Source organism: Lepisosteus platostomus, unplaced genomic scaffold (assembly GCF_059453375.1).
Source record: "Lepisosteus platostomus isolate fLepPlt1 unplaced genomic scaffold, fLepPlt1.hap1 Scaffold_109_H1, whole genome shotgun sequence".
In the NCBI taxonomy this organism is placed as follows: domain Eukaryota; kingdom Metazoa; phylum Chordata; class Actinopteri; order Semionotiformes; family Lepisosteidae; genus Lepisosteus; species Lepisosteus platostomus.
This window is the reverse complement of record NW_028291490.1, coordinates 69,808-92,041: the sequence shown is the minus strand read 5'-3', so window position 1 is coordinate 92,041 and position 22,234 is coordinate 69,808. Positions and strand designations below refer to the sequence as shown.

The following is a 22,234-nucleotide window of genomic DNA, read 5'->3' as shown; positions in this document are numbered from 1 at the left end:
TAAAGCACTGCAAAACGGAATTGAAGGAGAATCTTACAGGGGATTCTGAGCGGTGTCTGCATACACGCAGTCCGATACGGGTGCTGAAAGCTTGAGCTACTCTCAATGTCATGCTGCCTTTCCCCGGAGTAAATCTGTTACATTGAAGGAATGCTTCTCGCAGGTTCAAAAGGGACCCTTGTTAATTGGAGAAATCAATGATTTCTAATGAATTCTGTATGTGTTAAAAGACAGCTATACACAGAAACATGCAGGACACTGCCCATGATGTTTCCCGAGCCGAAACACAGTGCGTTTTTCCAAGACATCTGACAAAGCTCGCCCACTGAAAACTGCAGCAGATCGTGTAAAGACCTTCAACTTTGTAACTACTGCACGCACAGGAAGCACAATAAATTCCTCTTTTCAAACTGTCAAAGGTTTGCTTTGCAAACGCTGCAGGACATCGCACAATCTCTTTTGAACGGGGACAAACGATTTCTTATGGGGCGCAGTAAGTACAGACGTTTAAAAAGCTCCACTCATGCCGACGATGCAGCATGAAGAAGCGCAACCTAACGTTTGACAGACAAAAGCCGGGCGCCGCTACGAGCAATATGAAATCAAACTGACAGCACACGGCGTTTCGCGCTGACTCAAAAGTGATCTCGACAGACGCTGTTCTCTGCATAACGCTGAAAGAGATAAAGAGCGTTTCTGTTGAGACGTAACAAGCTCGTTTCTTTCTACCATGATGTCACCATGACAAAATCTGTCTTTAAACACCTTGCTCAGTCTCTGACGAGACTGTCAAAAATTGCTTTCGCCGATTGTATTGCAAACCAGCGGAAGCGGGGTATTGGGAAAAGTTTTCAACTAGCAACAATCGTGCGTGCTAATTAGAACAACAGCAACGCTGAGCTCTCAGCACCGTACTGAGCCCAGGTGTTATTCTAAAGCTGTCAGGTGCAGTTCATTTATATGAAGGAAATCTCTTACTGGGTACGATTACAATGCAGTAAGTAGCACAGGCTACTTGGGGAATAGCCCGATGTGTTTTAAAACGACCCGAGCCAGGTAGGAGTCGAACCTACAATCTCCTAATCCGTAGTCAGATGCATTATGCATTGCGCCACTGTCCCTGGTGTGACACTACAGGACTGTAACCCAGTGATCTCAGCCCTGCAACTAGTAAAATATTACCCCCGGTCCATTCTTTTCCAAAAGTGAGAAACACCTGTTTTCTACATTTTGTCTGTTTTAAAACCATATCTCTTTAAACCAAACCAAGAGTTTGTCTTTTGCACTGATATTCTGATTCATTTCGATTTCAAAGAAAAAAAAGCATTACCTTCCAAAGCATCATAAAATTGTCCCTTCTTCCAGACTCTACTTCTCTCTTGTAGTAGTACAGTAGACCTTTCCAGGTGAGCAGATCACAGAGTCCGAAATGAGCTTCCTCCATCAAGCAAAGTACCTGAACATGACTCTGTCTTCATAAAAGCGCCCCTGTAATAAAGAAATTAAATCCGAAATCAAGAGGGCAGTTGCCTACTGAAGTTCAAGAAGTCATCAATTTTAACCTAGCAACACATTAAAGGCTGCATCTATACAAGTACGATTCTAGAAATGCTCACCAGATTACGTTTTAAGAAGGAACTGCGCCTCAGGTTCCGCCGAGATCTTAACTCGGATGGCAGGATTCAGAGTCCGGAGTGCGGACTGATGGCGCACGGAGGGTCCACATACTGTGGATCCCTCAGTGATCTTCCGCGTATTCAAACCGCCAGCATGTGACTCCCCTGTCCCCGTGACCTCATTGCTCTGCTCTCTCCTCTGTGCAGCCGAGCCCGACTCATGATAAAGTGGAAAAAAATATGCCCTCAACGTGAGATTTACTCTGGACGAGGATAGATGTTACCTTTTTATCGTTGAATAGGATGTATGTGATGTGGCGACTAGGTTCAATTTTGTATCCTCTTTAAAAGATTAAGGACTGGGGTGAGCGTGATTTACCACCCTTTCAGCTAAGGACCCGACATGCGCACCGTTTAAGCTGCATAGACTCGGTCGATTAACTCTTCTCCATTAGCAGGGTTAAGGTTAAAGAAAAAAAACATTGCTGACTTCTTTTTTTTTTGCCAGCCGCTAGCGCTGATTAGCAAGGTTTGTATTTCATGTTTTGCAAGTTGCATCCATTTTAAGAAAAACAAGTCGCGTTAAAGACAGGAAATGAATACTTGCATTTAATTAAGTCTAGCCGTAGGCGGTTGTCCATAATGACCAGTACTGTTCGAGAAGACAGAACAAAGAAGGCACCGCTGGGATTCGGACCCAGGATCTCCTGTTTACTAGACAGGCGCTTTAACCAACTAAGCCACGGCGCCCCAGGAGTGTTGTCCTTTTGCAGCCACTTGGACACACCTTTAGAAAAACATTTTGTTAACAGGCATTCTGCCTCAGCCTAAACACCTATAGCTTGCAAAGTGCATGCTATTAGACAGGCACCTCTGCAAGACCTTAAGAGTCTCTTAAACTAGTGATAGTAAGTTGTTCCCAACGGGTGATGTTCGGCTTTCAAATCATCTCTCCGTGGAAGCGCCGAGATGCAGCTGTTTAAGGCGTAGAAGCAGCTGACTGTTTCACTACCTAGCTGATCACTGTCAGTCAGGGAGCTCAGAGGTGAAAAGCCTGTCTGAGAGACAATTCGCCGTCGATCAGTTCAATATGTTCCGTACCAGCTCGGCGCACCTGAGATCATCTTGGTAGCCGTGTAGCTCATATAGGTGAGAGCGTGTGTGTGTACCACCGTGATTGGATGCCGGCCCTTCTCAGGTCACAGTAAACCTTCTGCTCAAAAAAAGTGAGGTTTTATTTAATCTCTGACCAAGGGAAACGTTTCATTTTTTCAAAGAAATGTTTGTTAAAAAATAAAGTCATAGTTCAATGGGATTCAATCATAGACCGTGTGATATGGAAGTCAGGAACCTAACCCACAGCACCACCAGCACAGTCACGTGCTGAGTGCTGAAAAAGCACTACAGAAACATTATCGACAGACAATGTACAGCGTGTACTATTCTTGTGTTGCGGTACATGAATATAATTATATCGTTATTAATTTCTAATTTATAACTTTATTAACTTTATAAATTAACTTTATAAATTTATTAACGTTATTAATTAATTTCACGACGCACAGACAGGGCGCGGGGAGCCGCCGCCTGCAAACACAGCTCCAGGCAGGACTCCACTCCGCAGGAGCCGCAGAGCAGAGGAGATGGGGGCAGCTTAGCTCCTGTGCAGAGACCTGAGCTGCTGTTGCTGCAGACACTGTCTTTTCTGCACTCGGGGTAGGAGTGAATGTTGAGTTGCCCTTAGAAATGAAGCAGAGCACTTCAACGGCACGGGTGTGTGTGTGTGCGCCCTGGTGATTCTGGGAGACAGATTGAACCTGGGCTAAAAGAGAGGGGGCTTAGCCCTCTTCCATTTGCTAGTTCAAAGTTGTACAACCCATTTGTATCTGCTAGGCGGCGCAGTCGTCGTGCACAAAGAACGCTTTGAAAAGCGTCAAAGGCAAGTCATTCCGAGTTGGTCGTTTGTGTTTTCCGTTCAGACGCGAAATGCTGAAATGATCTCTCGGCTCCTCGGTTGTCATTTCTGCTCCGTAAAGGAATCACAGCACCCGTCGGCTTCCAGCACGGTGGTTCGGGACACAATGCCGGGGGTCGGAGAGAGCGATGTCTTCCTCGTTAGTATAGGACCTGTCACCTGTCCCCACCTGTCACGCGGGAGACCGGGGTACATCAGGACGCGCATTGAAGTGAAAGCAGGATGCGCTGCGACATGCACTGTGCAGATCCCGCCACACTAAGGGGTGAGTGGGTCTGTTCGATCACAGCGCTAGGCGAATCCCCAATCCCCTTTTGTGCGTGGTGACAAAAGAAGTCTGTTTCCGCCCGGTTTCGAACCGGGGACCTTTCGCATGTGAGGCAAACGTGATAACCACTACACTACGGAAACGGTGGTAAGATATGCCCAGCGGCCCAGTGTTGAGCTTCGCCATTGCGATTCAGCTGCTTCCAGTGCCTTTATTGGAGTGCGCTGATGGACCGTGCTCTCTCTCCAGAGACCAGCACGCCTGTCATGGACGGAGCAGGAAAGGCGCTGCCACATTCTACAGCCCTCTCCACGCAATCGACGAAATCTGGCTACTGAAGTGGAGAAAATCGCCTCTCCAGAAAGTGCAAATATCATCTTGGAGAGTATAAATCCTATTGCCGAAGGTCAGCTCTGTCTACCAGAGTGACCCTCCCACCTCCTGCAGCGATGGTCAGCTCGTCTCACACGCGAGAAGTTTTGGCTGGAAACAAGCGCCCCCTCTTCTCGCACGTTTTGCACGTTCGAGAAGGATCTTCTTCACATTCGCCCATGCAGTTCCCAGTCTTGTGGACGAGGACAAAAAGAACACACAAGGGCTCATCCAGGAGTTGAACCCAGGACCTCCCGCACCCTAAGCGAGACTCATACCCCTAAACCAATGAGCCACGGCAGCACTTTCCATTTTATTCTGTCAGCGAGCTTGAGGACGGGGGAGAGGCGTCATTCGCTCGTCCAGTCAGACCTTCATCAATAAGTCAAGAAAGCTGCAATTACACGACTGCCTTGCAGACGAAGGGCAGTGAACTGCACCCGGTAAGAGGGGAACAAGCGGCACTAGGTGACACCGAGGCATAACCCCAGCGAGGGGGGTTAGCTTGCATGGTACAGCGCTCGCTTTGCATGCGAGAGATAACGGGATCATTTCCCACGTCCTCCAGGTGTGTGCTTAGAGCTTGATGTGCCGAAAGGTGTCCTTTAGCCTGTGGTCACGCCTTGCATGGAGAGCGTCATGCAGCTGTCAATCATTTTGCAGCCACGCCCCCTCTTCATCTTCTCTCTGCCTTAAGCGTCTCCGCCACTCTCTCTTGACATTTCATGTCAGCATGTCAGAAGTCCGAGTGACGTTTTTAATGGCTGAGTGAGGGCACGATGCTGAAGCAGAGAGGCCACTTCAGCCAGAGAGACTTGTGCTAGGTGAGATCTGAAAAACGGACTCGCAACAGAAACAGACCAAAAAAGTATCGGTGAGATCAAAAGGCAAATGCAACATCCAGCAGAGGGCGTCTAAAGATTAGGGAACGGGCGACTGAAATCCATATGAGGCAAACTTTCCAGCTGTGTACTGCAGCTGGCCTCGTTGGTGTAGTTGGTAGCGCGTCAGTCTCATTGTCTGAAGGTCCTGAGTTTGATCCTCACACGGGGCAGGGCTGCTTCCTCTCTTGCTCTTTTCAAACACTTGCGGCAACTGTTCGCTCATAACCACGTCTGGAATGCGTGACCTTTACACGGGGGAGAAGCAACGCCGCATCCCTTTTCTAAAGAACATTCACATTCAGAAATAAGTCAAGAAATTTGCCATTACTTTAGCTCGCGCTGCTGTCAGCCTGCCCATGTTGCCAAAGAAAGATTCACTCGGCGTCAACATGACAGAACAGCGATCACTTGAAAACACTGTTCCACACTCCGTAAGCAAGAACTTCAGTGTTTGCAGTCACCCGATATGCCGATAGTCAAAGGAGTACAAAACATGAAGCGTCAAAAGACAAGATGAGTTGATGGAAAGAGCCTTGAATTGATGAGCACAAAAGTTCAGCTCGTACAATAGGCAACGAAGGTCCCGGCGTCATCATCGCACTTGAAAGGACTGCCTTGCAGACTAAGGGCAGTGGGAGGTTGCTGTTTTCAGATGGAGGCATTGGGATGGTGGGCCGAGATCTATTCTTCTTAAGGAATTCTTCATCGTGAAAGATCGGTCCACAGGTCATCCAAAGAACTTACAAATTTTTTGGACTCAGGGAATCACGTGCTTCCGGAAGGGAGTGAAGTGCTCAAACACATGACATGCCCCCTTGATCTCACATGCACAATTCTGCTGCAACATGCACAGCTACCGTCCACACCAGGCAGTGGGGCTTCAGCAGAATTTGCTACGCCACCTGCAATAACATATCCAGCTGCACACATATACATGGCCCCTCTGTCCTTTTCAGGATCTCAAAAAAAAGCATAGCATGGTTTTCCTGCAACCTGATTGACCGCATCTCCCTCAGAATGTGCCCCGTTGCATTCATTGCTGAAGCAGGACGGAGGCTAACGGACATGCCAGAACAGTTAGGCTCAGCGATCTCTCCAAAATATTGTGGTTGTAGTGGAAGAAATATGGTTTAAATTGTACCTTGGTATTTCAAACTCTCTCTAGAATGTTATCCTTTTCTATTTTATTTTGACAGGAACTGGCTAATGACACTAGATGAAAAGAGAAGAAAGAAAACACAACGTTTCGGCCGTGGAGCCTTCTTCAGGTGTGAGGGCTCCACGGCTGAAATGTTGTGTTTTCTTTCTTCTCTTTTAAGCATGGAATAGACCTATTACTTGTTCCTTTGCAGCCTACGCATGCTGACACAGCTCCCCACCTGAACTGCTTATGATGCCTGGTAGTTTGTGGTACTTGGGTATTGTCTTATGTTTGCTCAAACTGCATATGTGTGATTGCATATTTTTGGGTATTTTCATATGTCAATATTTAATTCACTGACATTCCTGTATGCTTGGAAGAAAGGTAGATTGGATTTGGCACAGGACGCCTGCCCATATTTGTTGATCATTGTTGGGCTGGAAAAACAACGATAAAAAGTGTATGAAAAAAGCTCTCTCCAATATTTCCCTTCTCTTCGCCATGGTTACACTGCCTGTTCTTTCCGTCTTTTGTCCTTCTACAAAGATTCCAGGGCTCTTTTTCCACCATAATATCAGAAGCCAAAAAATAACCATCTAATGTGTAAACAGCATTTGTAATGTTGGTAGCTGGAAGAGGTTAAGTATGTTTGCAAGACCTAGTTGATTACACCAGACTTACTTTGTTGTTGTCAGTTTTTTTTTTCTCTTTTAAAGGCTGTAGGTGGGGTGTGATGGACTGTACCACTATCATAGAAGATTTTTTCAGGACACATCGCAGTTCCATAGTAGAATTTATCAATAGTAGAATTCCATAGGACATTATTTACCAACATATTACCCAGTGTGAGACTCTGCCAGTAAACCTCAGAGCATTGAGTTCTCCACTGATAAAGATGGCTGTCTGAAGTCATGAAATCCACTGCTGGGATGCCTGAGAGACAGTAATTGAATCTTGGCTGGAATTAGGCTTTCTATTAGTGTTGATCTTTGGGAATTATGTGGTAAAAAGGGAAAACTCCTTTACTTTAGTCACTTTGAATGTTCAAATGTACAGAACCTGCAAAACTAAGCAATGAAAAAAATCCATCACCACTCTCATGATAGCATAACTCATAGTCTCTGCTGTTGTGTAACAATACACACTTTCAATTTTCTTATCGCCTGTCTCCAGAGAGAATCTTGTTAGTGCTGATGACCTTGAATTAGACCTTGTTGACTCTGTAAAACAATCTTCCTCTGCTTAGAATTTCACTCAGATTGATTATGTTCTCAGATTATTCCTGGCAGGACTGAGTTTCCAGGAAATGAAAAGTGAAAGAAAAAGTACAGAAGATCAGCCCTTGAATATACAACATTGTGCAGTGAGATTGTTAAATGTATTAGCTGCTATCCCGTGCTAGAGCCTGTCGTGGTAAGCAGTGGATGACAGGATCTAGCATAGATACTAATGAAACACTGTTAATGAAAGATAAAACACTTGAGTCTTATTTTAGTTTTCCATTTCCCTTTCATTTGTGATGTACTGTACAACAGGCCACAGAACATGCACAAAAACAGATATGCACACATTCACACCAGGCAATGACAGTCTGCCCAGTCAGAATCTGAGCTGAGGTATCAGAATTCTGAATTCCCTGAATTCTGTCATGGATCATCCACAATAAGGGCAATGTTTGAACACGAGGATCCCCAGGAGAGAGCCTAGTAACACAAATCTTGGAGCAAAAGCAGATGATTAACTTCATAGTTTGTGTGGTTGAGCCAAAGTTGAGCATGAGGATATGTGAGTCACCATTCTTAGAAATGGATCCAACTTCAGACAGGCGTCAAAAGTAAGAGTATACAGTGCTGGGGCAATGACACTTCAATGATCAGAAGGATAACAAGAGTTTTAATGCATTGAAATTGATTTTCTGGTGATGCACACTGTCATGGAACTATTAATTTTTTAAGGATCACTTACTGACGTCAGACAGCTGCCAATTCTCCAGACTGGAAGGATGAACAGTTTATCCCCCTAGGTACCATATTTCCATATTTCGAAGCATTGGAATAATACATGTCATACAGCAACATAAAAACAGGAAGACAAGTATCACAGCCCCTATAATCGGTGTTAGTAACTTAAAAGAAAAACATTCCCCCTGGCCCAAACAGTGATTCTAACCAGGAGAGAAAAGCCAGTGTATCTTTTATGCCTCTCTCTTTATTCACCTTGTCTTTTAGTTCTTTCAAATGCTGAATAGCGAGCGTAATATTTCCGTAATCATCGTCATTAGCTGGAATATATGTACAACAGGAGTCTCCTACTAAAGCATAGACTCCTCCAGATGCTGCATTTTGAAGGTCCAGCACGAACCTGTTCTGAAGTACCATTAATCTAACTCCCCTTAATTCTTGTTTGATAGCGTCTAAGCCTTCTAACGTGATATTAATAAAAGAGTACATTTCATAAAAAGTCGCATGGGTGAGGCTGTAGAATGAGGCATTAAAGCACATATATAACAAGATGCATTAAATTTCTTTAACTTTACAGCATGATTTATAAATTTATACCACAAATTACTCATATCCCCCTCATTATCAGTTTCATTCAGCCAGTTTGTATACAAAGAGGCTTCGTGTTTAGATTCTTCCTCTTTTGGGGTGGTGACAGGCTTCTACATAAAAAGGAAAAAGGCTGTGCACATCAGTCCCACGCAGGTTATCCCCATCTGTCCTTGTGGAGACATCACTCCTGCGCTTTGCTCAGTTCGTTTGTGACCTTTTTACAGTGGGAAGCATGAATCCAGGGCACCATTTCTGTGACCTTCACAGCAGTGGCAGTGGTCAGCAGCACCTGGTACAGCCCCCTCCACCTGAGTGAACACCATTTCTTTTTCCTGAAGTCTTTCACCAGAATCCAGTCTCCTTATTCACTCATTAGTTCTTACAGCACAGGTAAATCCCTGTGGGCTGGAGCCCAGCATAATCTTAGGCTTTTTTGGTCAACATTGGTCAACAGATTGGTCAACAACTGGGTAATAACTCTTAGAAAAATCTACACATTGTTCCCCTGCCTCAGCTGTGACGTTTTGCAGAACAATTCTAGCTGAAGTTGTAAAATTTCTCTTTGTTCCGTTCCTGCAAAACATCTTATTATGAGCAAACAAACCACAATAATCATTTGCATCTAGGGGAATCACTCCCAAGGGTAACCCCCCTTAAAGCTATATTGTTCTACCCATCAGGTTCTGCCACTAGATAAGAGAACCTTTCCCATGAAATCATTTTTTGACCTTCATGATCCCTTCAGGGTGTACAATTAGCACAGAAGCAGCAGCTTTAGTCCACATGTTTTTCAAACAGGATATTAACGATATGATCATAACGAATAATACCAGACCCACAAATATGTATTGAACCAGAGACCCTCTCCATGTTCCTAGCACAGACTGTAGCCATGTACCAATGCCCCAATCATCTGGATTATAATTATGATATATATTTTTCTTCATCATAGATGTGCTTTGCTAAGTCCTAGCAACCTACAATACTACAATAGAGAATTAGCAAATTCAACAATCCATTCCTCCAGCTAAATTCATCCCTCCAGGAAGTTTCATTGATTGGCCCGTGATGATATCAAACAGGCTGTTACACAGTTCTGTTTGATCCAGCCCGCATCCCATGGCGTTCCTTCAGTCTGATGTCTAGTCGATCTTTCAGAGATCTGTTCCTTCATTCCACTGTTCCAGCAGACTGAGGGTGATCTCAGTCCATCTCACTCCGAACAATGCAGCCACAGCCTGACACACCTTCCCTGTGAAGTGTGTTCCTTGATCATAATACAAGGGGCAGGGCAGTGCCCACCGAGGGCTTATCTCTGTTATCAAGTGTTTGGTAGACACAGAGGCAGTGGCAGCAACCCACCAGGAAAACAGATTATAAGAGCCCAGGTTTCCCTTTACAATTTTCAATTTCCCAGGTTTGAAAGGTTCCTCAGTAGCAGGCCTTTTGAGCTGTTGCACCCGCACCTGAACTGTAGTTGAGTTCCTTTGATAAACATTACATCCAGATACCACATAAGTGGTTACGGCTTCAAACCCGGTTCTCACCCAGTTTTGGGTAACCGGCACACCATTTGACTCCCACCTGGGTGTCCAACAGAGTGCATTTGTCGGGCTATAAAGGGCATTAGGCTGTGAGGGCATGCAGGGCGTCTGGTGTGCTGTCAGCTCCACACCCCATCATCATGCAGCCCCACAATCTTTTCTAACCATGTCCATTTCTCTGCTTCACAGAGGTCTCAGACTACTGTTCTACAAGTATTGCTCACCTGACAGTTGCATCTGCAAAGTTGTTCCCTCGAGTTACTGGAAACATTTCTTTATTATGTGATTTACACATTACCACAGCTACTTCAGTCAGTAGCTGCAAAGCTTCTAACAGTTCAGAGATAAACCCAGCATTCTTAACTGGAGTCCCTGCTGTGTTGAGAAAATCCCTATTCCTCCACCACCATCCAAAATTGTGGCATGCACCAAATGTATATATAGAGTCTATATACATATGCAGCCATTCAAAACAAGCGGGGTACGCTGCGGTATAACACGGTGGGCGTGTCGCAGTATACCGCATCATACCGGACGCAAATTAGATTATGTTAATAGTATCCGGAATCACCTTGTAAAATCGCCAGGTGGAGCTAGTAAAGGTTAACCTCTCCTGTACAGCATTTGAGCTGTCACCAGAAAACGTCAGTTTTGAATCCTGATCACTGCTGAGGGACAATCTTTATTCAATTAAGAATTTAAGGTGTATACTCTTTAGACTTTAAATTTAAACAGTGTATTACAGCATGTTAATCATTAAACATTAAAAAGGCGGTATATTTTATAAAAGCAAGATTGTTCTGTTGGACAAAAGTACACAACCTACCACCTTTATCATAAATATTTTAATTATGCAGGAATATTTTATGCATCAAAGTCTTTACTGAAGATATTACTAAGAGTATTAATAATGAATGACCTTGGACAAGCTGTAAGCTCAAAGTATTACCCTGGTCCACATTCTTTGTAACCGTCTTTGTAAACGAAAATAGTTTATTTTTTCATTGACAAAAAGTAACACCACAGCATTTAGTTGATCCGATCACGCATTCATTTCTAATCATACAATGTAATTCTTGAGAATCTCCGATTCACCATGCCTTTCACATGCTCATAAACGATTTTAATTTAGGAATATAAACATATTAATGTATGTAAACTGTACTGTATATTGCTGGTCTTGGTAGTTTAAAGAAAAAATACACACCAGTATTCCATTTCTCCCTAAACATTTTAAGCATCAAAGTCTTACATGTTGTTATTTGGGAAACATTTTTACGTGCTCCTTCTGACCATATTAGGATTATATACTTTGTGAAAAGTGATAGTATTTAACCTTTTCTGTGAATTCGCTTGTTATCTAACAAATGCATACTTTTAGAATTTGATTAACAGGGAATATAATATGGAATTGCGTATCTAAACAACTTAATAATGATATAATTATAATAATGTACTGTCTGGCGGAATAAACTGAAGAGGTTAGTTAATGCGACACGGAATTATTAAGAATTATCACCTCTTTTTACACTTGAGAACAAATGAGAACATTCCACTCAGTGGGATGTTATCTCAAGCACCTGCTAATTCGTTTTACACCACTGGACGACAGGAGAATGTGACTGTACTGTATCTGTACAGAATGTATCTTTCAATCAATACAGTAATTGATTAAAATCGCAATCGTGCGTTTAATTAAATGCCTTTTTTGATTCACAATCTGAAAATGAAAACAGCGGTAAAGTCACCTTGAATTTAAAAAAAACGATTTTGGCACGCCTGTAGCATTTTCACGAAACCTCCTAAAGTTATGAGAACACTTGCTTTGTGTATAAAGTACATTGTGAATGTTTTCACAGCCTTCACTTTGTTGTTTTTATGCCATTTTTTTGACCACACACAAATATTCCTATGTCCGTATCTTCGCAAGGGAATCAGTGCGAATTTTAATACTAATTAAATGACCGCGGGCACTTTCCACCCCCGCTACATTCTCAGAGTAGAACAGACTAACCTTCTAATGAAAGACGGTCCACCTCCCACGGACAGGAAAAGTGCCCACAGGCACTTAAACTTAATATGGTCAGTAACAGTAAAGAGTAACATGGTCAGAATGTTTAGGGAGAAAGTGGAATACTGGTCTGTATTTTTTCTTTAAACTACCAATACTAGCCATATACAGTCTGTAATGTAGGGATTTCTATATGTCTTTATTTAGTGGTTACATTAGTGAAAAGGCTAAACTTTTAGCTTCACGCGTACGTATGGTGTACATGTTTGTTTTGGGTTTTGCTTGTTCACATATCTCCCCTTTTTATAAAACAACGTGGTTGAAAACTGTTCCAGAGACACTGTTGTTTCATCAGTTAAAAGTACATCATGAAATGCCTCTCCCTGTTCAATCTACTGTTAAAAAGAAAAGGAGCATAAAGCGTCTGATGGTCATAAACGATATTCATTTAGGAACAGCATCAGAGATATGTTTTTAACTGCACTGCATCGGAGAGAATACCATAGTGTGTTTTTTTTTTTTTACTCCCTGGCGGAAATTGGCTTCCATAAGAATCAATATGGCTCAGAGATTAAATAAAACTTCACTCGCACCAAACAAATGTATATTTCTAATCACAACATGATCGAATTTAAGTCATTTTAATAACAATGAATAGTCACCTATGCGTTACAATATAAACATTTATATTGATTTAAATCGCGTTTAAATCGCCGTTATTTAAAACCCATAAATAAAGCTGATACTGTTTAGACTTTTAATTATTTAAAACTGTATTACAGCAGCACAATGCACAATGCAACGTAAATCGCTATCTTTGTCTTCTGTGTAATAATGTTCACCTCTCTGTCCAGCAAATTAACAATAGTAATAATAATGAACTTTATTGTATATGGCGCCTTTAAAGGTGGCTCCTCAAAGCACTTTACAGGTTAAAAACAATAACAACAATACTGTTTGACTGGGCAAACGATTTTTTTTTTAAGAACTACAAAATGAGATATAATGATGTGTTCCGGTTTAGACATAAACGAAGAGCATAACACGTGGGCGGCGTAGCGGTCGGCTCTGGCTTTCCCATCTACTGTATACCGATACGCTGCATACAACCCCCCTCTCTGCGGGAGTTCTGGCTGTGGCGAATTAAACCGGTTTCACAAGTATTTTCAAAGTAGAAGGGGGCGAGATTTCCAGCAAAAGACACCTCCCCCCCTCAAAAACCAAGGAAGTACAGTACTTACTAGTTAAGAAAGCTAGACTCCTCAATGAAATCGCTTTAACATGCTAATGCTTTGGTGTAACAGTCCGGGCGTGGCCAGCTTCTAATGTCAACCTGACTATGGCGAAAGGAACCCTCCTTTCATTGGAAGACTATGAACATATTCTAGCCATAAATGAATTAATAGCAAACATGGTTTACATAAAATACATTTTTCCAAGAAAGTTTAGCCTTTGTTACTAATGAAACCACAAAATAAAGACATAAATATAGAAATCTTAATATTTTTAAAATACATGACTTTGCTAAAATTTATTTGAAAATAAAAACGATTACAAACGCCAGCGGATAGAGAGAACAGGGGAGGGATGTTGGTTTTGCATAAGGGGTGGGGCTATAGAAATGAGGTCTATTTGAGAATGTGGAGTTACATGTTCTGGCTGTTGGTGAATTATCGTTGTTGAGTATGGCGTGTTGAGGTATTGATTTTGTGTAATGCTTTATGTTGAAAATTTAGGTGGATTTTGTTTATAATAACGAGGATAAACTGGGATGGGAGGAGGATTTGGTTTTGCATAAGGGGCGGGAATATGATAATTTGAGGAATTTGAGAGAGATTCACAGAGATTCCCTCTGCTGTGACCCAGGGAACCTGCAGTCAGGTAACATTATTTCTCACAACTACCAGGTAGTGAGTGAGATTGACCTGATTGTTCCTGCCTCAACGGCAGGGTTGCCAATACACCCAGTCCCCCAGAAGGGACAGGGAATGAAAGCCAAGCCGGTTTTCTTACAGCCACCAGCTCAGTTTGTCAGTCTGAGTCTGACCAACAGTGGTTCAGCCAGACTGGAGCTGGATGGGCAAGCCACCCGACTGTTAGTGCAGAACATGGAAAAGGGGGGTGTCAGAATCCCCGCCTGCACTGACATGGGCCTGGTGGGTGATGGTGAGTTCGAAGACAGTGAACTAGCTATCCCAGTGCTGGGGCAGCTCCCTGAACCCCTAGAGAGGGAAGGGGGGAGCGAGCAGGTGTCCTACACCCACGTCCAGCGAACGATTGTAAACATGCCGATAGAGGGATTCCTCAATCAGGAAGTGTGCAGGGTGGACCTGAACAGTGAGAATGGAGTAACAATCCCAGATCCCTCAGGTGCTCCAGATAACCACTAAGCCAAGGGTCAGGCATGCTCCACCGCTGCACCACCCCCTGCAGGGTTCCTAGAGCACAGGCATGAACAAATCGAAAAAGCAGATGTCCTGGAAATGGAGGAGCAGCATCAGCAGCTGCGTCAGATCTCCTCAGATTTCCAGGATGTTGGTGCCCAAGATGCCACATGGCATACTGAGAAAGAGACCATGTACATGCTGCGCCAGCTTAGAAAGGGGACAGTCACTCAGAAGGAGATGACTGGGATCAGCCACCCGAAAAGACTTTTGGGAGGACTGATTGCTGCCGCCACTGTTGTGTGTTTGCTATTTCTGGTAGGTTTGTGTGCTACTGGCACTCTCACCCTGACTGCCCCAAGAAGGCAGGTGTCAGAGGTGCCAGAGGGTAGTGACAGACTGTATCAACAGCAGCAAAAGTTGGAAAGCTTAGGGAAAACCCTACAGGCAACTTCCTATGCAACAGGGTTGAATCTTATCCCCCACCTAGTGGACATGATTGTTGGTGTTATACAGTGGGTTTATGCTTGTGTGCAACAGGCCAGAATGTTGACACAAGACCTGTTAAGGGAGCTTAGTGCCACTGTAGCCAGTCTAGCCATAGCACAAATCCTAACCCACTTGATTTCACTCTTCTCAGTAGAGGAGTATGTGACATTAAACCCATTGCTCATAGCTCACCCAGAAGGCAATCCAAGATTGAATTCGGTTCCAAATCTTGAGATGGGTATGGCTACCAAAGCTATCCATTGGCTGTGTCTAACTGATCCACCAATGAAGGGTGTAAAGCTACTAACGAGCAGAGGGAGGTTAATGAACCCCATGAAGAGCAGGTGGGAAGTAAATGGCTGGTCAGCACACCACATTTAACTGTCACTATAACTTGTGACAGGCATGATACAGCTACCACAATGCAGCTACCTAACCAACAGTTTCCTGCAAGTTCCCAAGGAGGCCATAGTACAGCATGGTAACTTAACACTGTACGGTGTGCAACCAGACAACATAAGACCAAACTTGAGGTCGTGGATGCCTTCAGGTGCCACACTATTGAATTGGATAGAAATCCAAGAAACAGTAAGCCCTGAAGATGTACAGGTAGTTAGTTTGCTTTAATGGAACAAACCTCCAAACCACCCTGGCAGGTGCCCAACACAGGTGTCATGGTTCATCAGGGGGGCTGGGAACAGGAACCGGTGTTATTGTAACACTGGTGCTGGGAAGCTGGATCATGACTGACAATGTACTCTGAATGCTGTACTCTTACATCAAGATGTACTCCGGGTAGCACGAATGAGTCAAAGGTAGCATTTCAAAAGAAAGGAAGTTACCTCTTCCCCAAATATCTGCCTACAGAGGTATCAGATACTGACAGTGAACTTCCTGATTTGTAATGCCTAGACTGAGATGATGTCTCCTACCTTGTTTATACATACTCCAGATGTTATTCATCCTGTTTGTTCCCAATGCTGGTTCCGGTATGAATTCTCGAGGAGTAATGTGGACATTTAAGGTTAATGTTCTAATGACAAGGGACATCACTTAACTCTGTTTTGTTTTGAAGGCAACAACGCCTCAGGACCTCGTGACCTTCAAAAAGGGGGGATATGTAGAGGCAATGCTTGTTAATAAGACAGAATTAAGTGTTGCTGTGCTTTCCCAAATGAGGCCCCATCTCTCTCTTCATCTCTGTGGCTGCACCACAGAGAAACTATTCATGCAGGCTGATTTAAAGATGTTTTCTTTTGATAAGGGACAGCTCCCAAATGGGGATGCACTTAGCTGAGCCTGGCTATCATGATCAATGGTCATCCATTGGCGCCTATCTGTCTAGGGAGTGCCAGATGGACATCTGGATTGCATTCCTAGGTGTCAGGAGTAAGTGACTCATATCTCACCTTGATCAACCAGTCAGGGATTGGTAGGGCCATGTAACCCATGTGGGACTCTGATGCCCATTAAACTTTCAGCCAATGACAAGCTGAAGTTCCTCCAGGTAAAAACAGGCAACAGAGAGCCTGGAGAAGGAGAACTAGTAGGACTATTCCAGTAGGAGAATTCTAAGGAGAATTCCAGGGGTGCAAGACAAATCCATGGCAGGACGGCCCAGGAGCAGAAGGCTCCCAAGGGCAGGACATTCTCACAGCGCGCCTCTTGACCATCCTGAGACTCAGCCCGGACAACCACGGAACGGCCAGTGCGTCTGAGTGCCAGTACTTTCCTCTGTTCTAAAAGTCGAGAGCGGAGGTTGCCACGAGTAACCAGAGGATCCACCCGAGGTTAGCATCAGCAGCAAACCTCGTGAACAGGTCAGAACTGTGGACAGCTGAATCACTATTCAGAACAAGCGCTTCATCAGGAACGAATCGGTCCTCTTCCTGACCTGCTGGGACCCACAGTCATCTTTTCTCCTGTGCACAAACTTTGCTAGTTAAAGCCAACACTAACTAGCCGGTCAGTGAGCATCAGCAGCGCACCGTCGCAAGCAGCACAGCACAGCCTGGCACCTAGCCAGAGAGTGCGGATTGGACAGCAACAGCCTGCAACTGTTCCTTTGTGCCCACAGGAGATCTGAATCCCGAGAGATTGGATGAGTATTCAACTTCACTGCATTACAGCTCGAGAATTCCATTGTTATCCCAACCAGTTGATATCAGTTTAATTCCTAAGAGTTATGTACTTGTTTTGAGTATCTAATGTAGAAGTTGTAATCAAGTTCAATTATGAAACGGTCTAGATGAATGATATACTGAACGTATGTCCTCTTGATATATGTAACTCTTTGTAACTGAATGAATATATACCTTTTGTATTCTGATAACCCTCTCGATAAGATCTGTTAGGTTTACATGCATATTCTATGTATTAATAAATGTATCCTCGTGTATTAGTACCTGTGTGTGTGCGTTGTTTGAGTTATATCGCATAGTTGGATTCTAAAGCCATTAAAATAATTATTTTTGTGACTTACACAAAAATAATTTTTGGCTACAATTAATAATTGTCCCCGTAAATGCCCAAACTCTACAGAACTGGTGCCTCGTGAGAGCACACTACACCAGCTTCCGCGGGCTTGCAATACAATCGGCGAAAGCGAAAGCGAGAGCAAGGTGTTTAAAGACAGATTTTGTCGTGGTGACATCATGGTAGAAAGAAACGAACTTGTTACGTCTCAACAGAAACGCTCTTTAGCTCTTTCGGCTTTATGCAGAGAACAGCGTCTGTCGAGATCACTTTTGAGTCAGCGGGAAACGCCCTGTGCTGTCAGTTTGATTTCATATTGCTCGTAGCGGCGCCCGGCTTTTGTCTGTCAAACGTTAGGTTGTGCTCCTTCATGCTGCATCGTCGGCATGAGTGGAGCTTTTTAAACGTCTGTACTTACTGCGCCCCATAAGAAATCGTTTGTCCCCGTTCAAAAGAGATTGTGCGATGTCCTGCAGGGTTCGCAAAGCAAACCTTTGACAGTTTGAAAAGAGGAATTTATTCTGCTTCCTGTGCGTGCAGTAGTTACAAAGTTGAACGTCTTTACACGATCTGCTGCAGTTTTCAGTGGGCGGGCTTTGTCAGATGGCTTGGAAAAACGCACTGTGTTTCGGCTCGGGAAACATCATGAGCAGCTATACTGTGTATAGCTGACTTTTAACGCATACAGAATTCATTAGAAATCATTGATTTCTCCAATTAACAAGGGTCCCTTAAAGGATGAGTCAAAGTAACGTTTAATCAGATTAGTTTCCTTAGAGCTGGTTCAGAGTTTGCTCAAGAGTGTACCTTTCACAGATGCGCAAAGAAGAATGTTGGGGGTGCACGCTTCAAGGCGCCTTACAGCTATAGGGAGCGATTCGAGATGATTCGTGGCGTGTGCTCGTTCCCATATACCGTACGCCCCGGGGTGCAGTGCTAAGATGACGTACAATACCGCTTGGGCACGTAACGGCGTTATATGCAAGTGCGGGACGTGAGGGTTTTCGTTTGTTCGTTTTGTTTTGCTCTGCTTTGCTTTGTTTTGCTTTCCATCGCGTTGGTAAGAGCGTAAATAAAAAGGCGATTCCTGCGTCTACCACTAATGTAAGAGCTATTTCAAGTGCGACGTGGTGCGGCTTTTCAAATGCTTGTGGGCATTTCTCTGTTGTTGATTCTTTTTTTGTGTGTAACAAAGTGGCATTTTCATGTCCGGACGGGGAGACTTTATCATTCCGACATGAAGCCACCCTTAAGTCCTCTGAGGCGTGTCTGTCTGCAAGGCTTGTATTTTGGAAATGTTTTTTTGAAACGGAGAACGACTTTGAAATAGGCTTCCGCCGGCGCCTCGCGATCCAGGTAAGATTGTATCAAAAACGCAGCCGCGGCGGGGCGTGCTGTAGTCGTGGCCGAGTGGTTAAGGCGATGGACTAGAAATCAATTGGGGTCTCCCCGCGCAGGTTCGAATCCTGCCGACTACGTTGTCCACCTCCTGTCGTTGTGTTCCGGCGCAAGCAAAGAAACGTGCCTCTTTGCTGTTCCTGGTGGTTTTAAAACGCCAAATCGCTTGTACCCGCTGCCTTAGAAATAAATTCTTCAGCGTCTGCGAATGGCATTTTGCAGCTGGAAGCAGATGTCGACGCTTTTTGCACAGAGCACCAAAAAAGCGTCTTTTTTGAAGGCCCAGGCACTGAGCATTGGTGGTTCAGTGGTCGAATTCTTGCCTGCCCCGCTGGAGGCTCGGGTTCGATTCCCGGCCAATGCAGTGGCTTTTGCAGCGAGCGGCTCCATCACTTGCATCCCCTTGCAACTCGCAACTGAAAACCCACTGAAGCTAAGCAGGTGTGAGCCAGGTCAGTACCCGGATGAGGGTGAGCTACAGGGAAAAACAAAGCTTCCAGCTGGAAGCGGTGTTAATGGTGCCGGCGGGGGGGCGCTCACCCTGAGGTCTGTGCGGGTCCTAATGCCCCAGTATAGTGACGGATATGCTGTGTTGTAAAAGGGCGCTGTCTTTTGGATGAGATGTAAAACCGAGGTCACAGCGCTCTGTGGTCATTAAAAATGACCACCAAAACCTTTGACAAAAGCTCTTGGTAATTGATGGTCTTCAATAATGCTTCTCCTTTAGGTACATTTTAAATCAGCTGAAAAATGCTGTGAAATGGGGGGGCACTTCAGGCCAGTGTAGGATTTGGGTTACAAGAACCATGAAACTGCACAAGAAAGCCCGTACACTGAATTAAACGGCTTTCTATTCAAAGGAGGGCAAAAGAAATTCCCTGAGTTTGATTTTTTGCAGCACAGAGAGGAGCACTGTCGTGAGGCCGGTTAGCTCAGTTGGTTAGAGCGTGGTGCTAATAACGCCTAATCGTACGGGCCAGGTCCTTTTCTCCTTTCTTACCAAAGCTGTTAGGTTCCTTTCCGTGGTGAGATGGGTTGTCATGCAACACTGCCACATAGTGCCGACAGACAAGAGTGTTGCGGGAGAAGAGAAAAGTGTTTGAAGATTTAAGAGTGTCTTAGGTGGAGCCAAAATCAAGTGTCACAAATGAAAGTGGTTGGATTTCCAATGTTTAATATGGTAAAAATAAGCAGAAGTTATCTGCCGGTCCGGCACAGTCTGCCATGCTTTTGTCATATACTGTAAAGTGGTGTCGAACTGGGTGTCGAACTGGAGCCTCACCATTTGCATATGTGAGGCTCCAGTTATACATCGAGTGTCACATTAAATGACAAAAATGAAGAGAGTTAAAGCAGCTGGAGAGGTTTTCTTACAACTTTTGAGCTGACACAGTTTTGGAAAATGTTTCCTTCACGCTGCACTGTACAATATAGGCAGCCAAGAGTCTCCAAAACAAAACAGAATTGACAGATAGGAGAAAATTCCCACTCGTCCTGAAGTTCCCAAAATCCAGCACTGAGCGTAAACAAAGTGTCTAAGTAGCGTGGGAACACTAACCCTAGCTGGAGTTTGAGCAAACCAGCACTGAGCGTAAAAAGATGAGTCAAAGTAACGTCTAATCGGATTAGTTTCCTTAGAGCTGGTTCAGAGTTTGCTCAAGAGTTTACCTTTCACAGATGCGCAAAGAAGAATGTTGGGGGTGCACGCTTCAAGGCACCTTACAGCTGTAGAGACTGATTCGAGACGATTCATGGCGTGTGCTCGTTCCCATATACCGTACGCCCCGGGGTGCAGTGCTAGGATGACGTACAATACCGCTTGGGCACGTAACGGCGTTATATGCAAGTGCGGGACGTGAGGGTTTTCGTTTGTTCGTTTTGTTTTGCTCTGCTTTGATTTGTTTTGCTTTCCATCGCGTTGGTAAGAGCGTAAATAAAAAGGCGATTCCTGCGTCTACCACTAAGGTAAGAGCTATTTCAAGTGCGGCGTGGTGCGGCTTTTCAAATGCTCAACAGGATGACTTCGCATGCACGCGTGCTTTCATGCAGTCGTGTGTGCAACCATGTCTGCTTACGTGCAAACGGGCGTGGTTTCATGTATGCAAAAAACTTTCCTGGGCTCTTCTGAAGCACATAAAATTATTTGGAGATATACATTTGTCTTGTTTTCCTCTTAGGCTCTAGAATTGATAACTTTTTTTTCATTTTTGGCATTTTTCATAATTTTCTAGAAAGTGGTTGCAATCAGGATTCGGGGATCAGTCAATGGATTTTCTTCAAAGTTGGATTTTTGCACTCTGTGGACCAAGAGATGTTGTTCTATAATGTTTTTTTTTTTTTCAAATTTAAAAATATCATTTTTTCATGGAGCTTTGAATGGGATGGATTCACCCTCCTTTAGCCAGGACAGAGCTCCAGGAGCCTGCGTAGGATTCTAGCTTTCTCCCCTTGCAGGCACCTGGCACAGAAGACAATATTTTTTTCCTTAAAATCTTTTTTTTTGTGTTCCTTGTTGTTCCAAACTTAATTTTAATCACTTTTAATTAGAGATTTTATTAAAAATAGTGCAATAAATGACTAATTTCACAAAAATTAATGTAATATAAAACGGATGTTTTCAACTTTATTGTAGTGTTTTAGAAACTAATATGTCGTCAAAAATGGTTGTTTTTCACTCCTATGAATGAAAACTGTTGTTATATGATGTTTTTTTTTTCAAATTTTAAATGATCATTTTTTCATGGAGCTTTGAAGGGGATGGATTCACCCTCCTTTAGCCAGGACAGAGCTCCAGGAGCCTGGGTAGGATTCTAGCTTTCTCCCCTTGCAGGCACCTGGCACAGAAGACATCATTTTTTTCCTTAAAATCTTTTTTTTTTTGTGTTCCTTGTTGCTCCAAACTTAATTCTATTCACTTTTAATTAGAGATTATATTAAAAATAGTGCAAGAAATGACTAATTTCACTAAAAATACTAAAAGTAATATAAAACGGATGTTTTTAACTTTATTGTAGTGTTTTAGAAACTAATATGTCTTCAAAAATGGTTATTTTTCACTCCTAGGAATGAAAGCTGTTGTTATATGATGTTTATTTTCAAATTTTGAAAAAGCAAAGGATTCTAGC

General features: G+C 43.7%; 4 non-coding genes across 4 annotated transcripts; 1 reads left to right on the top strand and 3 right to left on the bottom strand.

Moving 5' to 3' along the window:
- Positions 1-774: 774 nt before the first annotated feature.
- LOC148637672 (U4 spliceosomal RNA) lies at positions 775-916 on the bottom strand. Its single transcript, XR_015931277.1, has one exon. It is a non-coding gene; the product is annotated as a U4 spliceosomal RNA (small nuclear RNA).
- A 1,376-nt stretch (positions 917-2,292) lies between these two features.
- On the bottom strand, positions 2,293-2,366 carry trnat-agu (transfer RNA threonine (anticodon AGU)). Its single transcript has one exon. It is a non-coding gene; the product is annotated as a tRNA-Thr (tRNA).
- Positions 2,367-3,929: 1,563 nt separating this feature from the next.
- Positions 3,930-4,002, bottom strand: trnav-cac (transfer RNA valine (anticodon CAC)). The gene has a single exon. It is a non-coding gene; the product is annotated as a tRNA-Val (tRNA).
- A 15,105-nt stretch (positions 4,003-19,107) lies between these two features.
- Positions 19,108-19,189, top strand: trnas-aga (transfer RNA serine (anticodon AGA)). Its single transcript has one exon. It is a non-coding gene; the product is annotated as a tRNA-Ser (tRNA).
- Positions 19,190-22,234: the final 3,045 nt, after the last annotated feature.